A 5,994-nucleotide genomic window follows, 5' to 3' on the forward strand; every position below is an offset into this window, starting at 1 on the left:
CTGTATAAATTACCAAGTCTCGGGTATTCCACTACAGCAATGCAAATTGGCTAACACGGTATGTGATTAATATTTTCTATAATATACAACTTTTAAGAATAAGTTCATATATCTTCTTTTGTAATAGCAAAACACAAGTGGAAGAAAAGCAAATGTATAGCCACAGGTGTATGAATAAATAAATTGTGGTAAAAGAGATTGCTAACAGCCTAAGGAGCTGAGCAGAAATTTTTATACACTCATTGGGATTGTACAAAAAGATTAGAGTTTAGGTACTACCAATGTGAGTAAAGTGCTGGTAAATACTTTAGGCTTTGAATTGATTGCAAAAATAAGAATGAACAGGAAATATCCTATTCCTCACATGAACTTAAGCTCAGATGGGAACTCTCTGAAACTATGATTGAATACATATAATCTATTTTATCTCTAGGGGCACTAGCTATTACATATAAGGAAATATAAACCCTCTCTGAATGAAGACAACATTATGCTTGGCCTGAAGTTATCTCTATAACTTATCATCTACAGTGTTCAGCACTCAATAAAGTAATAAGGCATTTGAAGAAAAAGATGACATGATCAAATATGAAGAAAAACAATAAATAATGGAAATAATCACAGAGTAAGGCAGAAAAAAATATCAAGAATAAAACTCTGAGAGACAAAGGGATGAACTCTTTTCTGGCTGGAACTATGGAGGGTGTTGAAGAGAAGAATAAGGTTCCTGCTGTGCCAGAAAGCTTTAAGAAAAAGAGAAGAAATTTCACAGAACTGAAGATCAAGCACCAGAGAAAAGTTTCCCAAAAGATGCTTCTAAAGGCAAGGAGGAAGCTTATATATGAAAAAGCTAAGCACTATCACAAGTAATATAGGCAGATGTACAGAACTGAGATTTGAATGGCTAGGATGGCAAGAAAAGCTGGCAACGTCTACCAACCTGCAGAACCCAAATTGGCACTTGTCATTAGGATCATAGGTATCAATGGTGTGAGCCCAAAGGTCCAAAAGGTGTTGCAGTTTCTTCACCTTTGTCGGATCTTCAATGGAAACTTTGTTAAGCTCAACAGGGCTTCAATTAACATGCTGAAGATTGTAGAACCATATATTGCATAGGGGTACCCAAACCTGAAGTCAGTAAATAAACTAATCTACAAGTGTGGTTATGGCAAAATCACTAAGAAGCAAATTGCCTTGACAAATAACACTTTGATTGCTTGGTCTCTTGGTAAATATAGCATCATCTGCATGGCAGATCTGATTCATGAGATCTATACTGTCAGAAAATGCTTCAAAGAAGCAAATGACTTCTTTTGGTCCTTCAAATTATTCTCTCTATGAGGTGGAATGAAGAAAAAGACCATCCATTTTGTAGAAAGTGGAGATGACCAACAGCAAAGAGCAGAACAACAGGCCTATTAGATGGATGAACTAAGATGTCCACCACAATAGTTTCTGTAATCCAGTCAGTTAATAAACAATGAATGCTTTCAAACTGAAAAAAGATGTATCAAAAAGAGCAGCAAGATACATAGTGGACAGAGCAGGAAAAGTCTATGTATAATGTATATCCAAAAAGATAGAAGAAAAAGAAGAGGAGAGAAGCAGATTTGGAGAAAACAATGGTTAAGAATTGTCAAAATTAAAAGAAGATAAAAAGCCACAGATTAAAGAATCCCTACACAATTCAAGCAGGATAAATACATAATACCCACACCTAGACACAACCAAGTAAAATGTTAAAAAACTAAAGGCAAATTAAAAAATCTTTAAAATTAATAAAACTTTTTACCTTGAGCATACTAATGCATTCCCATTGCAGCTGAGGAAAGAGAACAGAGGCTATCATAAAACTCTACCCAGATTTTTCTTTCCTATCTCACTAAAGAAACAAAATTTTTAATCTTAAGGAAGAAGGTTCCCAAAACCATGGCCTATGGACACTGGTGGATATACACTGAAACTGAGGGAAGGGAACTGGAGAACAAAGTTCTACCTATGGAAGAGAACAGAAATATTTATGAAGGCCAACACTGTGATTCAGGTCTATAGTGCTTTGCAAAGACTTAGGCTTATTCACAACAATGAAGAATGCCCCCTTCCCTCCACCCCAAACACCACACTAAAATGCCCTGAGCCAAACTAACAGGGAAGCACAGCTGGGAGAACTACAAAACACAGAATTTTTCTGCAGTACAGCACAAAAGAAAAATCCAAAGGGAAAAACAAGGTATCACTAGAAGGGAGAAAAAAATGGTATCACTAGAAAAATTTGAAGTCTCCTGTTACTATAGCAATAACACACTTCAACTCTGGTAAACAGCAATGACAAACTTTAAATGCAGACTAATTTCTAATTAAATTAACAAAACGCGCCATACTAAAAGCATAGCAGAAGGAAATGTATTCTCCAAGCATAAAAAATATTTATTATAATATCTAGTGACCACTACAAATTTCCAGTTTTCACTAAAAAATTATGAGGTACACCAAAGGCAAGAAAGACAGTCTGAAGAGACAAAGTAAAGATCAGAATGAGATTCAGATATGGCACAGATGTTTGAACTATTGGAAGGCAAATTTAAAATAATTATGATTAAAAATAGGAGGAAGATGGCAGAATAGGAGGTCTCCAGGTCATGTGGTCCCACACAAATAATGATCTGGCAGCTATCTATGGACAAAAGTCCCTTATGGAATCTTTCAGATCCAGGTAGAAGATTGGAAAACACTGGTAAAGCCCAAGACTGAGAGCCACTTTGAGAAGAAAACCCACACCCAAGAGTCAGGGTCACTAATGTGGTCCCAGCTACAGACTAAAAGCAGCCGCATTTCCCTATAAATGTGGTTCCAGGCCCACTATTCCATAGCCTGGTGTCAGTTTTGCCCACAAAGGAAACCTGTGGAACACATGCCTGACCATGTCCCTAGTAATAAGCCCACTAATTTCAGAGCCAACTGCAGTCCCTGAGGCAGACCAGTGACCTGTCTCCAGCCCCCACTCTGCTGTGGTCTGGAAGCAGTACTGCCAACCCTGAGACCCACTCAGGGACCCAGCAGGAGACCATTCAGAGACCCAGTGAGACCCATTTCTGCCCTAAGTAGAAGGCCTGCCATCTGCCCACTTGAGTGGAATAAAAAAGCAGCCCTGTTACTTGGCTCCAGCTCTGCTTAACCATGGTTCCAGAAATAGTCCTATTTGCCTCAGGATCCAACAGGAATAACACCCATCTATATTTCCACAACAGTCCTGCTAACTGATACCCAAATGTGGACCAGTAGCAGCCAATTGATCTGACTCCACCGTCACTCATCTGCCATTCTGGAGTCAGTCCCATCAGTCTGGGACCAGTGAGAAAATGTCTGTACTTGCTAAAACCAGTCTGCAAAGACACGGAGAGGTATTTGCTCCTTCAAGTGCGGAGACTGCATAGATCACCAAAGAATCAGGTGAATAAGACACTACAAGATGACATTAGTAAAATTTTAGTAATCAATCTCAAATAAAGGAAGATTTACAAATTGACTAACAAAGAAATCAAAACAATTGTTTTAAGAAAGCTCAGTGAACTACAATAGGACTTGAATAGACATTTTTTAAAAGAAGACATACAAATGGCTAACAGGTATATGAAAATATGCTCAATATCACTAATCACCAGGGAAAAGTAAATCAAAACAATAATGACAATATCAAATCTGTTAGAATGGCTATTATCAAAAAGACAAAAGAGGCTGGGCTTGGTGCCTCACACCTGTAATAGTAGCATTTTGGGAAGCCTGGGCAGGTGGGTCACTTGAGGCCAGGAGTTCAGGACCAGCCTGGCCAACACAGTGAAACCTCATCTCTACTAAAAATACAAAAATTAGCCAGGCATGGTGGTACAAGCCTGTAATCCCAGCTACTTGGGAGGCTGAGGCAGGGGAATCACTGGAACCCAGGAGGCAGAGGTTGCAGTGAGCTGAGATAACACCACTGCACTCCAGCCTGGGTGACAGAGTGAAACTTCATTTCAGAAAATAAATAAATATATGTGTTGGTGAAGATGTGGGGAAAGAGGAACCCTAGTACACTGTTGACAGGAGTATAAATTGGTACAGTCATTATGGAAAACAATATAGAGATTCCTCAAAAACTTAAAAAGAAAACTACCATACTATCCATCAATTCCATTTCTGGATATATATACAAGGGAAATAAAATCAGTATCTTGAAGCGATATCAGCACCCCCAGCCCAAGGGAAGTCATGAGGGACTGTGCCTGAGGAACAGTGCACTCTGGCCCAGATACTGCACTTTTCCCACGATCTTCACAACCTGCAGACCAGGAGATTCCCTCCGGAGCCTACGCCACCAGGGCCCTGAGTGCAAGCACAAAACTGGGCGGCCATTTGGGCAGACATTGAGCTAGTGGCAGGAGTTTTTTTTGTTGTTTGTTTGTTTTTGTTTTTGTTTTTTCATATCCCAGTGGTGCCTGAAACACCAGTGAGACATAACTGTTCACTCCTCCAGAAAGGGGGCTGATGCCAGAAAGCCAAGTGGTTTGGCTCGGCAGGTCCCACCCCCAGGGAGCCCAGCAAGCTCAGATCAACTGGCTTGAAATATTTGCTGCCAGCACAGCAGTCTAAGGTCGACCTGGGACACTCGAGCTTGGTGGGGGAGGGGTGTCCACCATTGCTGAGGCTTCAGTAGGTGGTTTTACCCTCACAATGTAAACAAAGCCACCGAGAATTTTGAACTAGGCAGAGCCCACCATGGCTCAGCAAGGCAGCTGTGGCCAGACTGCCTCTCTAGATTCCTCCTCTCGGGGCAGGGCATCTCTGAAAAAATGGCAGCAGCCCCAGTCAGGGACTTATAGATAAAACTTCCATCTCTTTGGGACAGAGCACCTGGTAGAAGGGGTGGCTGTGGACGCAGCTTCAGCAGGCTGAAATGTCCCAGCCTGATGGCTCTGAAGAGAGCAGCAGATCTCCCAGCACAGCATTCAAGCTCTGCTGAGGGTCAGACTGCCTCCTCAAATGGGACCCTGACCCCTCTGTATCCTTATTGGGAGACACCTCCCAGTAGGGACTGAGAGAAACTTCATACAGGAGAGTTCTGGCTGGCATCTTGCATGTGCCCCTCTAAGACAAAGCTTCTAGAGGAAAGAACAGGCAAGAATCTTTGCTGTTATGCAGCCTCTGCTGGTGTTACTCTGGCAAACAGGGTCTGGAGTGGACCTCCAGCAAACTCCAGCAGACCTGCAGCAGAGGGGCCTGACTATTCAAAGGAAAACTAACAAACAGAAAGGAATAGCACATCCACTCAGAGTCCCAATCTGAAGGTCACCAACATCCAAGATCAAAGGTAGATAAACCCATGCAGATAAAGAAAAACCAGTGCAAAATGGCTGAAAATTCCCAAAATCAGAACTCCTTTTTTCTTCCAAAGGATCACAACTCCTCAGCAGCAAGGGAACAAAACTGGATGGAGAATGAGTTTGACGAACTGACAGAAGTAGGATTCAGAAGGTGGGTAATAACAAATTCCTCTGAGCTAAAGGAGCATGTTCTAATGCAATGCAAGGAAGTTAAGAACACTGAAAAAATAACTAGACAAATTGCTAACTAGAATAACCAGTTTAGAGAAGAATATAAATGACCTGATGGAGCTGAAAAACACAGCATGAGATCTTTGTGAAGCATACACAGGTATCAATAGTCAAATTGATCAAGTGGAAGAAAAGATAGTAGAGACTGAAGATCAAATTAATGTAATAAAGTGAGAAGATAAGATTAGAGAAAAAAGAATGAAAAGGAACAAAAAAAGCCTCCAAGAAATATGGGACTATGTGAAAAGACAAAATCTACATTTGAATGGTATACCTGAAGGTGACTGGGAGAATAGATCCAAGTTGCAAAACACTCTTCAGGATATTATCCAGGAGAAGCTCTCCAACCTAACAAGACAGGACAACATTCAAATTTAGGAAATACAGATAAAACCACAAAGAT

General features: G+C 40.7%; 1 pseudogene; it reads left to right on the forward strand.

Annotated features, from left to right (window-relative positions):
* Positions 1–777: 777 nt before the first annotated feature.
* On the forward strand, positions 778–1,519 carry LOC129475338 (large ribosomal subunit protein uL30-like; annotated as a pseudogene).
* The last annotated feature ends 4,475 nt before the right edge of the window (positions 1,520–5,994 follow it).

Source organism: Symphalangus syndactylus, chromosome X (assembly GCF_028878055.3).
Source record: "Symphalangus syndactylus isolate Jambi chromosome X, NHGRI_mSymSyn1-v2.1_pri, whole genome shotgun sequence".
Lineage (NCBI taxonomy): Eukaryota > Metazoa > Chordata > Mammalia > Primates > Hylobatidae > Symphalangus > Symphalangus syndactylus.